Genomic DNA, 22,769 nt, shown 5'->3' with positions numbered 1-22,769 from the left:
TGAAATAGAACTTGGCTTCACTTAATTTGATCTGCTCTTAGCATCTAAGATCTCTCTTGGCCCTTATGAGACTCTCCTAGGCCTTAATGTCTCCTTGCCTAGCTAGTAGCTCTAAGTTGGAGATGGTGAGTTGTATTTGGTCCATCCTTTAATCTCTGATTTTCATTCTTTCCTTTCTAGCTACTCTTAGAATCCTCTGAGTGGATTCCACTACCATTTTCTAGGGCATTTTTGCTGTTTTGATTTAAAGAAAATGGCCTTTCACGTGGTTGTGATCTAAGCTTGAAAAATCTTCAAAAAACATAGTTTGGGGTTTGCCTTGAACCAAGACAATGATTTTCTCCCTAGCCCAAAGTCATAGAGTAGGGTCACTTGTTTGTGATCATAGAGGAAAGTGAAGAATGGATCTGACCCTGAGCAGCCTGCTGCTACTAGTCCTGGTCAATAGAGATCCCAAGCCAAGTATATCCTATCCAATCTTGCCTCCCTTCTATTCTTAATAGTTTGATTGTTACTCCAAGTAAATACTACTAGGAAAGAGAATCTACAAGATGAAGAGTGTCCTTTAGATCCTTCAAGGACTAAAGCTCTGCTCCCCCAAGAACTGAACCCTAGCCTGACTATCTATAATTTATGTCTTTAACCATATTAAAATAATCCAACACAAAACAATTCCTCCAATCTCGGTTAGAGTCAAGTGAATTTGCAATCTGCCAGAGCTTAAAGGAACAAAAGCTAGGTGGGTTGAATTAGTGCGAGAATTTGATATCAAACTGACAATTTGAGAAGAAAAAATTTAATGTGGTAGTAAATTCTCTAATTCCAATGCCAATGGTTAATGAATTGAGTTTAATCAATTCCGTAGAGTCCTATTAAAAAATGATCCTTACTTTTTTGAAATATGGAAAGCAATTAGAGGAGGGATCCAACGGGTTAAGGAGATTTTATTGAGGAGACACATCGTAATGTTGACACACCAAAGGTTGGTGATAAAGGAATCAAGTGGAAATAATATAGTATTGAAGATGGCTACTTGCTCTACAAAGGTAGAATATGTGTCATGGTGGATAATAATGACATTAGGCACCAAATTACGTTTTAGTGTCATGATAGTCCTAGTGGAGGATACTTGGGAACTCAACAGACGTATGCACTTCTAAAAAAGAACATTCTCTTAGCTCGGAATAGATAACAAAAAGGGCAGGTCAATAAAGCTCAACGTCTTAAGGTAGGAGGTCAACTACATCCTTTGGAGATCCCATCTGAAAAATGGGAAAGTATCTACATAGTGTTGGATTACCTAAGACACAGAGGGGGTACGACTTTGTGTGGGTAGTTGTGGATCGGTTGCCAAGATGGCTCAATTTATTACAACCAATGAAGATGCTAAAACTCTCGAATTAGCAAAGCTATTTGTGGAGCATATTTATAAATTGTTTGGGCTACCCTTGCTTATCTGCAATCCCATAAGCAATGCGGAATGGATTCCACTATAGAGTGGCAATGAGAGTCTGCCTCAAACATAGATCTCCACAAGTTAACTGCAATGCTACCACGAATAGAAAGCCAAAAGAATAGAGTAATATTTCTATTCCTAAGGGATTTCCAGAGTCTCTTTTCTACAATTCAAACAAAAATCTGAAAATTCTCCCAATGAGGGGCTCTGGAGGGTCTCTAACCTCTGTAACTAATTGGAAACCTCTTGGCATTACTTAGAGTGTAACAAAAGAAGGGGAGGCTGTTCTCTCGGTGCCCTTCATCAATCCATTCCCACTCTCCTGGGTCCTACAGTAAATACTTTATTAGGGCATATGATCATGGCAAAGCAATAACCTGAAGTGGAATGCCCAAACCTGTGAAAGCTCCCATCCAAGTGGAACATAAAATAAGGCATATCATCAGTCTCAATCAGTCCGCTAGAATGGCTGCATCAATCTGTTGAATCCTCCCTATGCTTCCTTTGAGATGACTTACTACTTGCATTTTATGGTCCTCCGGAAGCTTTTTGAAGGCTTTCCAGGATCCTAGTGAGGAGGCGGGGCCTCTCTCCCATCTAGACCACTGCATATAATGTGAATGGCTTGGTGGTCTGCCATGCTCATCAAGTATGCTATCATTCCAGCAGATAACAGGCTGCCTATCAATCTCTTACAGAGAAATTGGGAGAATTCTTTGAAGAGTATTTCTAAAGTGGTTGGAGACCTAAGGGGGCTCAAGTAAAAGCTGCCCACCCAATCTCTGCGTGAAGAAGGGTACATACCTGTATGCAGTGAATAAAGAAATCCTTCCAAGACGCTTGGCTAGGAGAAAGTTCCCTTACACAAACTTGCAAAGCAATGCCTTGCACTGCAAGTCTGGGTCTATGATATTGAGGCCCCCTTCTTTAGTGGGAAGGACCAAAGTCCCAAGCCATCCTAGCCATTGTGGCCACAATATCGGAAGTGCCATATAGCCCATTCCACAAAAATTTTCTTACAGGTCTCTTGAGCTAAGTAATGCAATCTATGGAGTTGCACCAACAAGAGAAAACATACCATGCCGTGGCCAATAAAACTTGGTTAACAACCACCACCCTGGAAGCCAGGTCCAATTTGGATGAGCTTCAAAACATCAGTTTCCTCTTGATGCTCTCCAACACTAGAGCAAACTATTATGAAGAAGACATACCCATACCGGCCTCGCATCCTAGATATCTGATGGGAACACCCCTCTGAATCCATGTAAATCCAAAATCAACCCCTCAATCTGGAGTGTGCTCATCACTGATTCAAAAGCCATTGGATTTGTTCCAATTAATGTGTGAATACATCTAGTTTTTCATGTAAGTAGGCTTAAAAGGAAGTTAGGAGATGATGAAAATCTTGAAATCCTAACTGACTCATTGAACTAGCAACTTTACATATGAGCAAGAAAAAATTTAGATAAACAAAAAAGAGAACAAGATATACAATATATCAAGAATGTTTGATAAAGTTAAAGAATAGATGTGAAGAGAGTTCAACATGGGGAAGGGTAATCAATCTTCAGAGAAGTTTTTCAATTTTATTTCCTTATAAATTATTATGAAGAGGAAGGGAGTGTTATGTTAGCCATAATCATGGAAGCCTATGGCTTGGTTATGGGGAGGCAAAAAGCCAAGAGGGCCAGCCAATGCTTGCATATGTGGGATTAAAGGGTTAGGGTATAGGGGTACTTCTACCTTGCAAGAGAAAATACAAGTAGAGTAGTTTGAGCTCATGTAGGAACTAGTGACTGGGTGGTGAAGTATGCTTTTGTCCCTCTCATGATAGGAATGTTACAGCCCCAATGGTAGCAACAACGTCATCATCATCATCATCAATGTGCCCCTTCAGCCCAAGCCTACTACCACAACTACCCCCCCCCCCCCAAAAAAAAAAAAATATTCTTCCTTCGTGTCCCTCCTCCTCAGCCAACCCTCAACCACCTCCTAGCTGTTTCCCCCTCCCTACCAGTCCTCTATCATTTTCGATTCCCTGCCCCTACTTTCTATACCTCTCACTCAATCCCCTTTCACATCGTCCCACACCCATGTCTTCACATCCCTACCCTACACATTCCATCAACAGCTCCAATTTGGATGAGCTTCAAAACACGAGTTTCCTCTTGATGCTTTCCAACACTAGAGCAAACTGTTGTGAAGAAGACATACCCATACTGATAGTACTTTGCTTGGTTATATATTTCTTTCTCGCATTATTTCATTTCCATTATGCTTTCCTTGTCTTGCATCTTCATTTGGTATCAGAGCTAGACTATCTTCCAAGAGGTTGAGGTAAGAGATGGAGGACATTGAAGCCTCTCTCCCTCATTCCCCTTGGAGGAATGGCTTCTCCGATTCCATCTTGAGCTCTACTCTCTCCACCTTGAGCCTCACCAACAATGGCAACTCAACTCAAGGCTCATGGCAACTCCAATGGTGTGAGGCAACTCAAGTCCAATGATTCATGGCAGCCCCATGCTCCGCTCCTAGGTGCCATTCTCTTGGCCTAGGGCCCAACTCATAGCAAGCAGCAAGCTTGGCATTCTACCTGCTTCTTTGTCCATACCAGCCATACAAATAGTCGTACAAGAGTACGGATTGTTGCACCGTACAGTCTGCCTGTACTCTCTGCCTGTACAGCCTGCCCGCTCCTCTTCTCTACTTGTTGTTGTTTTGCCTGCCATTTCTTCCTCTCCTACATCTCCATTATGCTCGCCATTTCTCTCATTTCTTCCATTTCTTCCTTTGCCCGCCATTTTTTTCATTTCTTTCTCAGCCCTCGGTTTCTCCCTCAACTCATTTGTGCCCTTCATTCTATCACTCTTCTCTCTCCTAGCTGCTAGCTTTATGGGTTTGCTTTCCACCAACTCTCTCCTTGTTGACAAATTCAAGGGGGACGGATTTCCCACATGGCAAACAAAAGTGCAAATCCTTCTCATGAAGGAGAACGTTTGGGATGCCATCAAAGATGATGAAGTACTTGAGGCATCAATGAAGCCTCAAACACAAAAGATTTGAAAGCAACACAATTCGACGGCCATCGCAATCATTGGGCTTTGCCTAGATGATTCATTGATTCATCACATCGACTTCAAGTCCAAGGCAAAGGAGATTTGGGCATGCCTCAAGAATATATTTGGTAACAAGATCACCAACTCCAAGGTATTTCTGAAAATGCAAATTTATAAGTTGAAAATGGAAGAGTCTGATACTTTGAGTGCGCATATAGTAAAAATTTAATCTTTAGTTCAACAACTCTCCAATTTGAAGTGTTGCTCGGATGACGAGGACAAAATGGCTGTCCTGATGATAAGTATTGAAGGGATTTCTCACTTTGAGAATGCCCTTGAAGTACTTTGCATTGCATCGACTACATTCGAAGATATGGTGTCTCTTTTGCTTGAAAAGGATCGTCGCAACAAAGAATCTCCATCCTATTCAACGGATACTACACAAGCACTTGCCTCCACCAGCAAATGGAAACCTAGGCCATTGACTCCACCAGCACGAGGAAAGACATTCAAGCCATTCAAGTGCACTTACTGCAACAAGCTTGGTCATACGGAGGACAGGTGTTACCAGAAGCTTGCTCAACAATAATTGAAGGATCATGCCAGTTGGGTGGCATCTGCCACTAGTGATGATGCAGACGAAGATGACCTGCCGACATAGGATCATGCTCTTACAGTTTGTCTACCGCATCTAGAGGATGATGGAGATCATGATTTTGCTTTCTAAAGCATAATATATTTGGGTACTCTGCCCTGAGGGTGTTTCCCAAAAATGAATGCAATAAATCATGTGTGTTGAGTCAATAAAGGTCCTCCGCCTTGGATAGTCCCCCTAAAACGATGTATTTCTTTTATATTTTTGGTGTGTGGCTCCATGTTCCTCATTAGTGTTTGGAGCCAGGTGGGGATGTACTGTGGGAGCCATGTGTTTTTGGCTTTGATAGGTCTATTTGTTGGTGCATTGGTCTCCTAGACCTCTAAGTTGATCATGCATCCATGCATGATGAGCCTCTGAGCCATGCTAGATGAGATTTCTATGTTATGCTCACTAGCCTCGGAGCCATGCTCACTTGCCTCTGAGATTGTGTGGGAACCATGTCTAGTTCTAGACCGGCATGCACAGTTTTGATGACCATCATTGTCATGTTCTGTTCTTGGTTCCATTCCAGTAGTCCCTCACCTTTCCTCCATGGGGGGGTGTTAGGAAATCTCTATCACCAGAAAATGTGTTTCGGGCAGTAGAAAGCGGGGTGTTAGGAAATCTTGACAAAGTGAGGATCCTACTCTCCTAGTCACTAAGACTACATCCTAATACAACACTAATCTACGGAGGATGCAACCTAAGTGCAAGCATGATGAAGAGAGTGCTCATGACATGTATCTCAAGTCAATTAGGTTCCAAGATAGATTAGCTTGGACTCATAAAGAGAATCTTGAGATAGTGCAAAGTGCTTGATTGATATTCCTTCAAATGAACCTCCCTTTTATAGGTGAGGGTACTTACATCCATTTTGCTTGCTCACATGTGGGATATCTCCTCCATGCCATGTGGCAGCTTACCCTTTGCTCATACCTTTGCTCTACATGTGCTCATGGCACCACAACTCTCAACACCTCCCCTTGGTGCCATAATCCTTTGGCTACTGCAAGGTGGTCAGATGTGAGTTACAAATCCATCACCTCCCCTTAGTGCATACATTGCTACTTAAGGTGGTCAAGTGTGGTTTTTACATGTCAATACCTCCCCTGGGTGCTTTCATAGCTACTCTCAGGTGGTCAGGCTTGATTACAAAACATAATAGGCAAGGTTGGCAAGGTTTTTGCTTTTCAATACATTCCATTGATGTCACCTTTTGGCTCATGGCTTGATGACGACTCCACGTAGTTGACTTGTTGATTCTTCAATCTGCAATCTTCTTCCTTGTGTCCGAGCTTCTTGCAATGGTGACACTTTGGTTTGTTCTTCAATCTGCAGTCACTTTGATAGTGACCCATCCTTCCGCAATGGTAGCATTTCACTGATGTTTTACTGAATAGTGCTTGTTCTTCATTATAGCTGTTGTGTGTTGATGCCGATGTTGATGTCGATGCCTTCAACTCTCTTTCTTTTTCGAGAAGAGAGGATACACATTCTTCAAACTTTGGATCTGGCAAATTCTTCAAAGTGGTTGTCAATGCACTATACTCTGTAGGCATGCTTTTAAGGAGAATTGCAAGTGCATCTTTCTCTCCTACTTTTGCATTTATGCCCTCTAGTTGAGTCATAATGCTTTTGATTTTGTTGACAAATTGTGCCATGGATTCATTGAAGCCCATGTGCATACCATAGAATTCAATCTTAAGATGGATTTCTTGGTTTTTGGCTTTTGCACCAAACACTGTGTTCAACTCATCCCATGCATCCTTGGCATGATCTTTAGAGTCTATATGATGAATTATGTTTGGACCCAAGTGCAATCCAATGAGTGATAGTGTTGCTTCATCTTTTTCCTTCCAAGCATCATTTTGTGCAGTGGGTATGTCTTCTTTTACAATCTTCCAAAGCTTTTGGTGCATCAGGAGATATCTCATTTGTGTAGACCATGTGTGAAATCCTTCCCCGGTGAACTTCTCAACAGTTGGAGTGCGGATTGCCATTGCAAAGGTCTTACCAGTTTGATGATACTTTCAAATCTGGCAGTGTCTAATTGCATACAATGATTCTAACATGACAGGCGCGTAGAGCTCGAAAAGACGATCACTTTTCCCTTTTGGAGCGTGTGCAAATTCTTCCTGGATTGCAAGTTATGGCTTGTTGAAGCTTTTTGTGAAGAAAAGGGGGCCTTGATGATGTGGCTCAGGCATTCACATGCTACATTCAGGACTGTGCTTAGAAAGGGGCTGTGTGCTTAGGTAGCCCTGTGCCATGTGGCAACCTTCTAACCCAAGTTAGTTAACCCAAGTCTAGATTAACTTAACCATGGTCCACGCAACTAAACCTAACCATGGTGATCATTAAGGTAACCACAGTTAAGTCCTATCTTGACACGTGTCAATCAATGAAACCTTGGAGAAAGAGAAGAAAGAGATCTCTGAAGCTTCTGTGACGACGGCGACGGAAAAACGCAGGAGCTGCGAGCTGCGGACGGAGTGAGCTGCGCGTGCGTTGCGACGCTCAACTGGATGAATTCATCCGCAAGCGGGCTGTGAAGGCCTTGGAGCAGTCCGATGCAGAGAGCTATGAGCCGCGGCGCTGGAGTTGGCGAGGGAGCTGCTGAGGCTGTGCACTTATAATGTTCCGTCGTCACCGGTTCCTTGTCTGGAGGAAGGCCCTTTGTTCTGTAGACTGCCTGTTGTTGGGGCGACGTACGCTGAGGAGTCGACAATTCGCTTGAGTCACCAGTCGTTGGGAGGCTGCAGTTCGTAGGATAGCCAAACGTGGGCAAGGCTTTTGGAGCACTGCTCGTTGAAAGAGGCGAAGACGAAGAGTTGCTGGTCGTGGTAGAAGCAAAGGTTCACCGTAGGGACTCAAAGGCTTGCTAGTCTATGGAAGGCACAGCTGAGCTGCTGTACTATGAGCCAGGAGTCGACCTTTTTGCAGACGGAGTTGCTACTGCTTGAGTGAACACTCAAAAAACTCAATATCTCATAGAAGAGAGAAGAAGAAGTTCTAGTTCTCACAAGAACGGAAATATCTCAAATTTTCATGGACGGAATTCTCTCAATCTAAAAAACTAAAACTAACCTAGAAGAAAACTTGTGCTCCTAATGCAACCTACAACTAATCTAGGAGACTAGACCTGAGCTCTGATACCATGACAAAGTGAGGATCCTACTCTCCTAGTCACTAAGACTACATCCTAATACAACACTAATCTACGGAGGATGCAACCTAAGTGCAAGCATGATGAAGAGAGTGCTCATGACATGTATCTCAAGTCAATTAGGTTCCAAGATAGATTAGCTTGGACTCATAAAGAGAATCTTGAGATAGTGCAAAGTGCTTGATTGATATTCCTTCAAATGAACCTCCCTTTTATAGGTGAGGGTACTTACATCCATTTTGTTTGCTCACATGTGGGATATCTCCTCCATGCCATGTGGCAGCTTACCCTTTGCTCATACCTTTGCTCTACATGTGCTCATGGCACCACAACTCTCAACAAATCTTTATCACCAGAAAATGTGTTTCGGGCAGTAGAAACGTGAAGAAACGTTTTGGGCAGAAACGTGCGATTTTTTACTTTTTTAAATAAAAGATACACTATTTTTATTATTTATATAAAATAATTTATATAAAATGCACTAGTTTTACACGTTTCTAGATGAAACGTCTGTCAAAATCTCGAAACGTTTCTCGAAATATGATTATAGAAACGTTTCTTGTGACACTGTAGGAAATGGAGTCAATTTGAGTGACTTTTAGTGTGTTCTAGAGTAGTACTATACTACTTTATATCCTAGAGTGCCACGTGTCACTATGGGACTTATCCCATATACATTTGACACTTAGAGTGTGTGTGCCTATCTTATAAATGGCATTGTACTTTCATTGTTATAATCATCAAGCATCATGCCTTCCTTGATCATGTAAGTACTTTACTTGGTTGTATATTCCTTTCTCGCATTATTTCGTTTCCATTATGCTTTCCTAGTCTTACTTTTCCTTCCCATTCCATTCCAATCCAAGTTTTTCATGTAAGTAGGCTTAAAAGGAAGTTAGGAGATGATGAAAATCTTGAAATCCTAACTGACTCATTGAACTAGCAACTTTATACCATATGAGCAAGAAAAAATTTAGATAAACAAAAAAGAGAACAAGATATACAATATATCAAGAATGTCTAATAAAGTTAAAGAATAGATGTGAAGAGAGTTCAGCATGGCGAAGGGTAATCAATCTTGAGAGGAGTTTTTTCAATTTTATTTTAGTATAAATTATTAGTAAGGGGAAGGGAGTGTTATGTCAACCGTAATCATGGAAGCCTATGGCTTGGTTATGGTGCCAAGAATGCTTGCATATGTGGGATTAAAGGGTTAGGGTATAGGTGGAAGAGAAAATAAAAGTAGAGTAGTTTGAGCTCATGTAGGAACAAGTGACTGGAATGTTAGAGCCCCAAAAGTAGCAGCAGGGACATCATCATCATCATCAATGTGCCCCTTCAGCCCAAGCCTACTCCCCCAAAAAAAAAAATTCTTCCTTCGTGTCCCTCCTAGGTGTTTCCCCCTCCCTACCAGTCCTCTATCATTTTCGATTCCCTGCCCCTACTTTCTATACCTCTCACTCAGTCCCCTTTCACATCCTCCCACACCCATCTCTCCACTTCCCTACCCTACACATTCCAGCAACAGCTCCCACAAAGGCCTTGGAGTGGATTCTCGTGGAGGTTCATCGTCTTCGTGCACGCAAGGACAAGTAGGATAGGCTCACTTAGGAGGTCACAAAGCTAGGTAAGGAGCTTACCGATATATGACATTAAGTGGCGATAGCCCCACGTAGCAGAGAACTATCATGGGAGGAGCAACTACCCACCATTCAATTGGCCATCGAGGGGACTACCAGATGTTTGGACGTTGCGAAAAGGGATGTTTCCGGTCTTAATTTCTCACCAGTGAATCCGTGTTCAATACTAGGTGTGTGCACAATGCATAATATGAAGATACTCTCTCTTGCACTCCTTTGGTTGCTCATTGTGCAGTAGTAGCTACACGCTCTCGAGACGTAGGATTAGACGTCGAAATCTATCAAGGGATTTGTGCTGTGTGGGAAATAGCATATGGAGACAAGTGATTAATGTGTGCCGTGAATACAAGGATGGGAAGATAACTACACTTGTATTAAGAATTAGAACCACTCGCATACAAACAACCGTAACTGCAGATTCAATGCTCAGACACTCTTGATGTTCACCTCGGCTAAGGCTCCACACCCTTTGAAAGTAGCTAGAGTCAACTCCCTCTAGCCTATGTTGATCCTACCAAGACGAAACTGGAGGATCTAGAGTGATCCTGTTCTAACTCCGACTCATTCTCTAAGTACTTAGAGGCTGAGGCAGTTGAGATGTACCACCTTCCTAATCAAGATCTCAGAAGTCGCTGGACCGCTACTAATGATTGGTCTTTCCTGTTAACTTGGAGACACACTGTTTGGCTGGTCGGTTTGAGCCAGATTAGGGACACAAGTGACGGGGGCTACAGAGGCTCTTGTCCGATAGAGCTATTGTGAGGAGACCACGACAGATATAGATATACCGCAGCACTGATCCTTGCCAGTGCCTTCATCCGCTGAGACCCTCCTATCCATTCGTAGGTGCCCAATGGACCTGGTTCCTTAGACAGCATATGAATTACGGTCACTCACCTTGCAGATCTGTCTTTCACCCCTTGGGCTCAGATATCTAGTAATTGTATTCGTATTTGTCTTAGGTGTAGATGCCTGTTTCGTAGCTCTACCCATTCAGCTCATTGTATCTGGTTTTTTTCAGTCTAATACACCCTTAGGTCTTTCGAATACTTTAATGAACTTACTTTCTTCCTTTCTGGGGTTATGCCAGAGAAAAGGATGCCAAATGCATACGTTCCTTCTTATGATATGCCTTATGCATGTGGCATTCAAGTCCTTGTTGCAATTGATAAGTTCACCTGTCTACTGACCTTGTGATAGACATTACATGCAGCATAAGATAATTGAACTGTGGGAAACAGATAGTAGGTGGCTGAGATGGTACTCAAACAGAATACGGCTCCATTTAAATTTGATGATATATCTTTTGACAGGTATGGCTTGCACCTAAAATTTTTGAGGCAGACCCCTATCCAGAAAGGGGTACTGAGGTAGTGTGGGTTCGCACAACAGACTTCTCACCTGGCTCTAGCATTGGGCAAACTTTTATCTTTTGTGTTGAAATTCCGGAGATACAGAATGAGGCACTGGACTTGTTGCTGTCTAAGCTTTCAGATTTCAAAGTAGACATGTTCCCCCTGGAGGAACGTGCTCTGTCTATCAGAAAAGAGCTTTCTTACAGCAGCTCAGTGATAGTCCCGATATTATCTTCCCCTTATATCAAGGGGCTTCCTTTTGAGCTGGTTTTTTTACTGAATTCTCTGGTACAGCATGGATATCTTAGTGGGCCTAGCCTTGGGCTGGATTTCTTTCAGTGGCTTCAGCCTTCTGCAGAGATGCCAACAAAACACATATGCTACTTGTTGGATGGGTTATGGAGAAGGCAAGATACATGCTATGAGCCTGAGAAATGGATAAAATCTGAGGTCCATAAGTTTGCTATGAGCCTGAGAAATGGATAAAATCTGAGGTCCATAAGTTTCAACAAAGCATGCATAGGATTAAATTGAGTGAGCATCGCTTGGATGATGGTCTTGTGTGGATTCGCAGAGTTTATGTCACTCCTACCAGAGCTTATTTCATGGGTCCAGAAGCTGATGTGTCAAATCGTGTGACACGGCACTTCATAGAAAGTATTGACAATTCCCTGTGAGTATGTTTTGTAGAGGAGGATTATGACAACATCGCTTCAACTGCACTCATGATTCCCAAAAGAAGTACTGTTCCAGGATCATCTGTGCAGAATGATCATACAAAAGTATATGAGCAAATCCTTTCTGTGTTGAACAATGGTTTGCCTATAGGAGAGAAAAGGTTTGAGTTTCTTGCCTTCTCTACGAGTCAGTTACGGGAAAACGGTGTCTGGATGTTTTCATCCAATAGGAGGATCTCCTCAGAAAGCATTTGTAACTGGATGGGGGATTTTTTACTAATAAGAAATGTTGCAAAGTGTGCTGCTAGAATGGGACAATCATTTAGTTCCTCTACCAAATCTCTGGATGTGCACCATTATGAAGTTGAAAAAATCCCTGATATTTGGGATAAAACACATACTTACTGCTTCTCCGATGGAATAGGAAAGATTTCTGTAAAATTTGCCATTGAAGTGGCAAAAAAGTGCAGGTTAAGGAGGTTCTGTGGAAGAGTGCCTTCATTGTACCAAATAAGGTATGGTGGCTACAAAGGTGTTGTAGCAGTTGACAGAGATATTATTTCCAAGCTCTCTTTACAGCCAAGCATGGACAAGTTTCCATCGACACAAATAAGTCTGGACATCCTTAATTGGAGCCACTTAAACCCCTATTACCTAAATCGTCAGATCATAACTCTCTTGTCAACTCTAGGTGTGCATGATGCTGTTTTTGAGAGAAAGCAGATGAAAGTGATGCAGAGGCTAGATCAAATGTTGAAAGATAGCCAGAGCATATGCATAAGTCTGAACCCCTAGCTCAGCAAGATGCTGCCCACCTAGCTGCTCCTGCGAATGCCCCCCTCTCCCCCGCTCCCGTCTACCCCCCCCTCGCGCTGCACGGCCCCTCCCCTCCCCCTCCTCCTTCGCCATCGCCTCCCGCCGTGCCTCTCCGTCCCCCTCTCCTCCCTCTCCGCCCGCAGTCCCCCCCCCGCTCCGCTCCTCCCCTCTAAGCTCTCCGCTCTTTCCCCGCCTCCCCCCCCGCCCCCTCCTCCCCCCCCGCCGCTGCGACGCAACGCTACCAACCCCCGCCCCCTCCCCCCCCGCTGCGACGCAACGCTGCCCCCCCCCTCCCCCTCCTTCCTCGCCTCTCCTCCCCGCCCCCTCTCGTGCGGCGCTGCCACACCCCCTCCCTTTCCCTCCTCCTCTTCCCCGCCCTGCGCTGCGCTGCCCCCCCCCTCTCTCCTCCTTCCTTCCCTCCGCCACCCGCTCCCTCTTCACCACCTCTCCCCCCCCGCTTCCCCGTACCTCTCCACCCCTCCCTCTTTCCTCCCCCGCCTCCGTACCACTCCCCCCCTCCTTCGTCTCTGCCGCTTCCTTATCTTTCCCCCGCCTTTGGAGCGTTCGCAGTTCGTCGGTGCGGTATGGCAGCCAAGAGCCGGGTATGGGGACGTGGTATCTTCTGGCTCAAGCTCTCCTCAGCACAGGCTGCGAGCGATATGGTCAGGCGATCCCCTACTTTTGTGGGTGGTATGATCATCCTTATGGTCCCATGGTATAGGGGTTTCAGTGTAGCGGACTTCGATGCCCGCTTCCGCATTCCTCGCCATCTAGTTACCCTCATTTTCCCAGGCCTCGCAATCAAGCTTCGCCCGATCATCAAGGACCTAGGGGTGCACTTTGGCTGGCCCATGCAGGACACCTACGTTGATGCGGCGGCAGCCCAAGGGGTGCCACGTGTCAAAGTGGCAGTCCTAGATCCGCAGAGTAGTCCCTCGGAGTTTGAGATCGAGACGGACACAGGTGTGGTGACGCAGTGCATTATGGTCAGTGGTCGCCCAGATCAGTGTCTGAGATGCCACGGCTTCGGGCACCAGGCGCACTCCTGCCCTTGCTTCACGAGGACAGAACCTCAGAAGGTCCCCATCCAGGCAACTCAGTATCCCCCCCGCCAGGCATCGACACCCCCTCCCGAAGGGGAAGGCTCGACTAAGGTCAAAAGAAAACGGAAAGGAAACAAAGCAGGACCAAAAAAGCCTTCCCATCTACAACAAGAGCCCCCCCCTGTGGTCACCAGTCAGCAGCAGCCCGGTAAGGGGAAGGAGAAAGGGAAGGAGAAGATCTTCGCCTGCGCCACCTGCAGTCCCGAAGCCAGCGCAGACCTCCCCTGCGCCTATCCCTCCTGGCCCGACGGAGGGGAGAGGCCCTTCCCCACAGAAGGCCAGCACCACTCCAGCTTGTTCGACAGCGAGCACCCCTCTCTCGGGTTCAGACTCCTCATCCTCGTCCCCACACCCAAGGGCTGCTCCTAGAGCTCTATCTTTGGAGTTTTACCGAGCAGGACCTTGGGATTATTTGGATGCAGCGGGTATTGGCTCCTTCCCTGCATGCCTAGACATCAGCATCTTCTTCCTCCGTAAGGGGGCGGAGGGTAAGGTGTCCGTCCTTGCCCCCCCACGATGGTCCTAGCTATTACTTCACTATCACCAGTGATGGGAATGAGCAATGGACAACGCTCAGAGTTCTCGTTTCATGCTTCCAAGTCCTTCTGGGCTAGGAAAGGCGACAGGATGTACAGAGAGTTCTTCAGGACTCATGGCCAGAGGTCAACAGGGGAACAGCTCCGATCTCTTAGAGCGCAGGATGGTAGTGTCAGGACAGATCCAGACGAGGTCTGGGACTTGGCGACAGATTTCTACAGATCCTTGTTCCAGCAGGAGCTCCCAGACCCTCGTGCCCGCCCATGCAGGGAGGAGGTGTGGAGGTATACACCGTTGCTCGTGCAGCCTAGCATGAGTGATTCCCTTCTCGCCCTTTCACCGTGGCAGAGATGCAGGATGCGGTGAGTGCTATTGATGGGCAGAAATGCCCAGGTGAGGATGGGCTCTCTAGAGCTTTCTTCACCACCTTCTGGGAGTAGGTCCACCAGTCCTTGCTCGTAGCCTTCCAGCATATCTTCTCCAGCGGACAGATGCCAGAGAGCCTTGCAACAGGCTTGATTTGCCTCATCCCCAAAGGGGGGGATCGTCAGGAGATAAGACAGAGGCGTCCTATCACCCTCCTCCCGACGGCCTACAAAATCCTCGCCAAGATGATCAGTAGCCGCATCCGCCCCTTGCTACGTGACTTGATCCATGACACCCAGACTGGTTTTGTCTAAGATCGCAGCATTTTGGACAACATTTTCACTTTCTCAGAGGCGACGGAGTGGGCCTAGCACAGTGGCCAGCACCTTGCCATACTCCTTCTTGACTTTGAGAAGGCGTACGATAGGGTAGACTGGTTCTTCTTGGAAGGTACACTCTCTCGGTTCGGTTTCCCGGACGAGTGGATCAGAGGTATTGCTAGCCTCTACAGGTCGACCTCCAGCCCGGTTATCATCAACGACAGGATGGGGAAGAGATTCACCCTCGAGCGCTCGGTGCGTCAGGGCTGCCCGCTTGCGCCCTACCTCTTCCTATTTTTTGCGGAGGCCATGACTCACTACGAGCCCATACCACTGGTCTTCGCGGAATGCGCCTTCCTATTCGAGACGATGCAGAACTTCTGGATTCCGAGTATGCAGACGACACAGTCCTATATGTGCAGGATGATATCGAGTCACGGGAGCGAGTGAGACTGTCCTGAGAGGTTTTTTGCCTAGCCGCTGGGGTGAAAATCAACTGGCATAAGTCAGTTGGTTTTCTTACGGATCTGGGAGCCAGCTCACAGTGGGGTATTTTCCTAGGGTTTCGCTGGATCCCTAGAGGACAGACGACACGTTACCTGGGATTCCAGGTAGGCCTGGACATCATGTCGGCTCAGCAGTTCTTACCGGTCCTAGCCTCCATACGACGGAAGCTAGCCTTCTGGAGCACGGCTCGACTATCCTTGGCAGGCAGGGCTCTTGTGGTCAACCAGGTCCTTCTTGCCACTGCTTGGTATGTGGCCTCTTGCTGGTGTTTCTCGAGATCGTGTGTAGTCCAGTTGAGGAGACTGATGCGGAACTTCCTTTGGTCTAGCTCAGATGGTTCTGGCACCACCAGAGCCCGGGTTGCCTGGCAGACAGTCATTCTCCCCCAGACAGAGGGCGGCCTTGGCATCATAGATCCAAAACTGCAGAGTCAGGCACTACTTGGCAAGTTAGTCATCTGCAGTCTGACCCCAGGAGGGCAGACGTGGAAGCTCTTGCTTCAGCATGGTCTCAGCACGTGTACCCCCCAGAGAGGGGGTGATTGGCAGCCATCTATCCGGTGGATCTTCACTTCTGCCCCATTGACTCAGCCATGTTTCCCCTTCCTCCCTAGCCTCGTCTCAGTTTGAAGGAAGTTGCGACACAGCCTCTCCCAGGTTTCCCCTAGCTGCCGAGAGGAGATAGACAGACAGCCCCTGATCTGGAGCAGCCAGGTGACAGATGATACAAGTCGCCAGCTTGGAGAGAGATCCCATATCCCTTGGACGCTCTGGGCGTGTGGGCCCGCACGCTGGCTCCGGGTTTGGAGGGACATCTACAGTCAATTGAGCCCAGGCGAGCTGGCAGCAGCACTAGGTACGACACGTGGGATCCAGGCTCGACGAGCGGAGATCGATGCTGCCATTCTTGCAGGTTGGAGGATTCCCATGATCACCAGATAGCTCTTCCCTGGAGATGAGAGGTGGCTAGGACAGTTCACACCCTGTGGCATTCCTTTGGTGGTTGTAGGCCTTTTCTCGGACTCCTTGATCCACTTCTTCTCTATCGCCAATGATAGCCGCCTCTAGAGCAGAGAGGTCGTGATCGACCACAGCTTCTCTGGCAGCGCCTTCGCATCATAGGGCTGCAAGAGGGAAATTGTGGCATATAGACCCCCTGATTATGCAAGACCAGGACTGGAGACTGTGGATATGGGAGGGCCGTTCCTTGACAAAGGTGGAGTGGGACCCAAGGGAGTGGCGCTGGCCACCATTGGAGACCTCAGAGAACCCTACCCCCTTCTTCTTTTACAGTGCGTGTACTGGTAGGCGTGCTCTTGGGGCTCTCCAGCGCGGGCTACCCACACAGGCACATAGTTGGTATGCCCGAGGGATATCTCTGGTCTTTCTTCGCACATTCTGGAAGACTCTTTGGGCAAGCTGGCGGCCGAGGAAGATCTCTTACTTTCTTTGGATGGTGGCACACAAGGGGCTACCAGTTGGCAGTTGGCTGAGGCAGATGGGGCTGGAGGGGCACTGCCAGATGTGTTTTCAGGAGGAGTCGTCCCTAAAGCACTGCCTTTGGAGCTGGTCGCATGCTCAGACAGTTTGGAAGGGAGTCATGGGGATCTTAGTGAGGGCTGCACCTGAGCTAGGACCGGTCACTTGGGGAGCCGTTTGCTGGTGCAGCACCGAGATGGGACATCACTTGGCTTATGAGTTCTCTAGGCAGGATCCAGTCTTCTTCATCACGCAGGCCACCTGGGCATACATGGAGAGCTTCCCTTGGCATCTGACAGAGACAGACGCAGGAGCGATGACTCGGCACCCAGTTTGGGAGATCATAGGGAGCATTGCAGGCTGGCATATCTGGACTTTCAGATGCGCGCAGACCTTAGGAGATCAGGCTTCTTCTGCTACCCAGACCCTAGCAGACATTTGGAGCACGATCATTCACACGCTCAAGGGTCAGTGGGATCAGATTCAAGGGGAGTCCCGGGTAGGGAAGGAGAAGAGACGGCGCTTCCTCTGCGATTGGGACCACCGAGAGCTGTTCTTCCAGCACTCTGCTCAGAGTCTTCAGTGGCATTACTCCCCCCCACCATGGCTGTTTGTCCACTCTTTGATAATTATGCCCTGAGAGGCTTGTAATTAGTATTTTGGCTCCTCGGGCTGAATCCATTTTGTGATTGCAGCCCGCTTGCCTTTAGGCCCTCTTGTACTCTCGTTTTCAAGTAATATAACTAGCACTACTTTTTTGCGAAAAAAAAAAAAAAAGTTGAAAGATAGGGACATTGCTCTTGATGTTTCATAGATGTTCTGTGGAGGTGAAAGTCACAAGGTAATGGTAGAAATGCTCTCAGCAGGTTATGGCCCAAGCTCTGAGCCATTCCTAATGAGGATGCTGCATGGTTTTCGAGCAGTACAGCTTATGGATCTTCGCAAGAAGGCACGAGTTTTTACTCCAAAGGGTCGAAATTTGATGGGATGTTTAGATGAAACAGCAACATTGGATTATGGGGAAGTATTTGTCAGTGTTTCACCACCACCAGGAAATCTACATAAGGTCTTTGATGATGGTCTCAAAACAGTTTCCGTTCTTGGGGTGGATGGGATAACTCAAAATGTTTGTATCGTGAAGGGAAATGTTCTTCTGGACACAAAGTTTGAACTTGGATAAGCATTCCCTTTTAGATTCTCGAAATTCTTTCGTAATTGACATTTACGTACATGGAGATAGGCTCAGCTGGACTCGCGAAAAAAAGATCTCAAAATTGAGGGCATATATCAGCGAATGAATAAGAGGGAAGTTCCATAGATTGTAGTGCACCAATTAGTGTAAACGAGCAAGGAGTCACAGACTGTATTGCAGCTCACAAAGAATTGTTAGAACAGATACAAAGAACAAGCTAGTTTAAGTATTTGGATCGTTATGCATTGGCTTATTTTATTTATGATGCTGCCTGAGGCTTCTTTTGATGCTTGCAGGCAGATAGTAGGAAAGCTTTGAGGTTGATAAAAGACACACTACATGTTAAGAATCTACAGAAGCAGTGTTCAAATCAGCTCTGTTCAACTGCATACATACAGAGAGAGCAAATTGGCCAGAGAAAAGAGAGTTTTTTTTAATAATTATTATATTCATAAGATTTGTACGATCAAGTCCCTGCCATACAAAATTTCTTTCCAGAGAAAGAGCTGAGAAACTCAGAGTAGCAGATCACTCAACTGGCTCCTCTTTAACTGGAAAAAGGGAAGGGATAGCATGTGATTGTAGATTCTGAAGTGTATTGCTACATCTAGTGAAGACCCCGTGGTGCTCTTTAGGTTCCTCCTGTAACTGAGATAGTTCAGCATTGTAGTTATGAATGTCTTGGTTAAGCTGCAGCTTAGCCTGAGGCAGACAAGTAAAACATTAGTTCTGAGTAAGATGAGCATTGTTGAAAAACCAGTGTGCAAAGAGATGTTCAACAACGATAGGCTCATCATTAAATTGCAAAGCATCCCTGGCAATCCATATAGCTCTGGTCAGGGCCCATGAAGCGTAAGGTATCTTGAGTGCATCCCCCAGCAGAGCAAAGACTTCTAGTTCAAGGGTTCTCCTACATGAAACTGCACAAATTTTCAGACCTTTTTGGCACCTGGGCATGCAATGAAGAGGTGGAAGACATGTTCTTTGATATCAGGGATCTCTTGCAAATTCCATCTCCTTTGCTAGGATAAGCCACAATAAGGTAGACATTTTTTCAAATATTTTTTTGTCTCAGATCAGCAAAAGTTCTGCTTTTCCATTTAAATAAATTATTAGAGAGATTCCATCTGCCATTTAAAGTTATAACTATTCCTTCTATACCGGTTGAGGGTGTTGGAATTGGTAGAAAAGGAGGGTTCCCAACCCAACTAAACTCTCTGGTATATATTAAGACCCTACCTCCTTTCCAAGTGGGATCATTGTTCCACAACTACAGTCTGCCCATCATTAGAGTCTGATATTGATTTGATAGCTTGAACTCTGTCCTTATCTCAGGCGGAGATTTCCATTTGAGCCCTTTTTGTCCAAGTTGCTCCCAAGTATGAAGGCCTTTTTTAAATAAATGCCAAGACCTAAAAAGTCTAGGTCATTCATAGCTTGACTTTTAAAATAAAACAGATACCCAAATGGAATCTAGTCCCATAAAGGACCCTTTTCCAGAGAAAACAAGCTATCCTTTTATTTGCTCAAAGGCAAACCATAGAGCCTTCCACAATTGGCTTCCCTTAGTCAAACAAGGTTCAGGGTTGCAGATTGTTGACAACATAGGATAATTTTCCCACTTGGGTGCCCTCAAGGGTCTGACAAATTTGAAGTTTCTAAGCAATAAATTGGCTTAGTCCATGTCAGGCTGTACAATAGCGTTTATAATCCAACTGGCTGCAAGTTTGAAGGATGCTTGTTGGATGTTTACTACTCCCAACCTTCCTCTCTTTTGGCCTGGTACAAAATGACCACCTGATCTTAGAGATTCTCCTTCTAGTGAAAAGGATCTGCATATCCAAATAAATTTTTCTAGCACTACTTTAGAGGGGCTCCAATAGGACATATAAAAATGGACATAGGATAAATACAATGATTTAGTACTCTTCTTCCAACAAGATTGGCCTGATAGCCTCTCCATTTGTCAAGTTTTCCTTTCAACATGTTCAAAAACCAATCCCATGTTTCCTTCATGCTTACCTTGAAACCCATGGATATTCGGAGTAGTCTTAAAATTTGTCCATGTTGAATTCTTTTGCATCCAACTTGTCTTAGCCGATGATCCTGGTCATTCCCTGACAATACTGCATATCCTATCTTTGCATGGTTTATTTTGGAACTGAGGCCGGACAGAAAATATCTAGGCAGAGCATAGCATTCTCTATGTTTTGAGGAATGTTTCTAATAGTTAAGCTTGTGTCATTTGCAAATTGCTAAGTTGCTAGGTGCTTTTATGAGGGCAACTCAATTCCTTTAAGTGCATCCTTGCAAACTTGGTCTATGGATCCCTCACCCCAACTCATTTACAGCTATTGCAAAGAGTAGAGGAGCTAGGGGAGCCTTGCTTGATTGCTCTTTTCAATAAAAAGACACAGTTATTTTCCCATTTACACAAATTTTAGACCATTTACACAAATTTAGACAAGGAATTATAGAGCAACAATGCCACAAAAGATGTGAATTTCTCCCCTCAACCCAAATCTTGAAAGGATTTTATTATAAAATCCCATCTTAACCTGTCATAGGCCTTGTCATAGTCTATCATAATAAATTTTAGCATGTCTTGATTTGTCTCCAGACATGGTGCTAGTCTCTTTTTTTTGTCTTGGATTCTTCTGGCTCCACTTTTGTTGTTGCTTTCCCATGTTTTGTAAATGGCACTTGTGTTATCCAAACATGAACGAGAAAGGTAATCATGACAATATGCCATCTTATAACTTCTCATAGTAGGACAAAGCTCCCAAGCTGCTGGTCCTAAGCAAGTACCACAAATGACACGTGTTATCTTGAATTGGGAAGCTGGACCCAAGAAACTTTTTCAACTTTGCATGAAACTACATGTTTGGAGCACACCCCTCCCACAAGTTGATTATTGCTTCCAAAAGGTGTCTAAGCTTGATAAAACCTTTTTGCTCCCGTAAAATTCATTTATCCATCTTGTTCTTAAGCCTCAAAGCCAAAGCATTGGCCAAAAAAATTGCCACGGGTTTTAGAGCGAAGGCTTATGCTATTGTAGGTACTTCCCTAGTATAGGAAAAAGTTCACTTACTTCTATTTTAGTGGGATTTGTTGTTTAAACAAAAAAAACCCAATCCAACGCTAGAAAAGAAACCAAAAGAATTTGTACCCATGGAAGGGAATAACCACCTAAAAACAAAGAAGATGATACTTCACGTGTAAACCCCATAGTATTGGAAGTTCAAACGATATAGTAGACATCACGGTCTATGGCACAAAAACCCTCTCATTAAATGTTCCGATCGAAAATTCAAAGGATGCTTTACAATAATTGATGGCATAGTAGTCGCATGCCAATACAGGCCAAGAAGAATTATGTTACGGTGTTCATACTTTCACAGGTAGACCTCTAGGGAAGAAAAAAGAAAGGACATAATAGAACCTAGGTCCAGTGTTCATATCATGGAAAGGGTAAGTTAAAGCTGCCTAATATAGCAAGCTATAGGCCTAGGAAATAAGCTACTATAATGGCTTATACAAAGTCAAATATACTTGAGGCATGTCTTCATAAATGGGACGAAGTGGTTGTATTGTCATTAGCTATCCTATGTCTAGGTTCCAAGGGTGTTGGTCACGTGTTGTTGCTCATTGTAGCACATGTGTTCATAAGTATAGCATAGGTCCTTAGGCTGTATTTGGGTGAAAGGTGTAGGCTAAAGCGTGAAAAGCAGATCATGTGCGCGTGAGTGAGAAAGAGGGCTAGATCACAATGATGAATGGAGAGAAGGGGGTTGTAGGGTTCAAAAGGTGGATAATATTGAGAGATCTAACTAGGAGTTATAGGGTTCAGAGAGGGTTGTATGGTTTAGAAGGAGTTCAAGTTTGAGGAGTGGAGAGTTAGTCTTCTTCGCTACTTCAAGGGATAAAGGGTTGAGGAGGAGGGACAAGGAAGGAGGGAGGAGGTAGGAGGAGGAGGAGGAGGAAGGAGGAGGGAGGGGAAAGGAGGAAGGGGGAGGGGGAGAAGGAAGGAGGAGGGAGTACAAGGGTAGGGAGTGCAAGGGTAAAGACATGCTAGAACATGATAGTGTAAGGAAGCATGGATGCAATGGAGATTAACCGCATGAACACAATAATGAGCTTGAACACCGAACCCCAAAGAGTGGGAGCTTCATTGCATTCAAAGAGATTTATTCATGTTGGTCTCTCCACAATTGGTAGGTACCTCCAGGGTGGGACCTCTTGGACAAGAGTCCCTCCACTTTTTGGGGGGACCTCTTGGGTCTCTACCCAAAGTGGGTGAACCTCGTGAGTCCCCCCACAAAGCGGGGGAACCTCGTAAGTCCTCTCACAAAGTGGGGGAACCTTGTGAGTCCCTTTACAGAGTGGGGGAACCTTTTGAGTCCCTCCACAAAGTAGATAGGCTTTTATTCTTTCTCTCTCTATATCATGATTATCGTCATCCT

At 45.4% G+C, this 22,769-nt stretch overlaps 1 pseudogene across 1 annotated transcript in view; it reads left to right on the top strand.

Annotated features, from left to right (window-relative positions):
- The window catches only part of LOC147890102 (putative RNA-dependent RNA polymerase 1), a 51,130-nt pseudogene that overhangs the window by 14,876 nt on the left and 13,485 nt on the right, over positions 1–22,769 (top strand). Inside the window, exons 2-4 of the transcript XR_015542702.1 lie at positions 11,269–11,772; positions 11,814–12,739; positions 17,904–18,278. The product of XR_015542702.1 is annotated as a putative RNA-dependent RNA polymerase 1 (transcript). The remainder of the gene's footprint in view (positions 1–11,268; positions 11,773–11,813; positions 12,740–17,903; positions 18,279–22,769) is intronic.

The sequence above is a fragment of the Dipteris shenzhenensis genome, chromosome 19, assembly GCF_047967505.1.
Source record: "Dipteris shenzhenensis isolate YYH24624 ecotype China chromosome 19, Dip_SZ_1.0, whole genome shotgun sequence".
Lineage (NCBI taxonomy): Eukaryota > Viridiplantae > Streptophyta > Polypodiopsida > Gleicheniales > Dipteridaceae > Dipteris > Dipteris shenzhenensis.
Note: the sequence above shows the minus strand (reverse complement) of the source record. Positions and strands in the feature narration are given on the sequence as shown.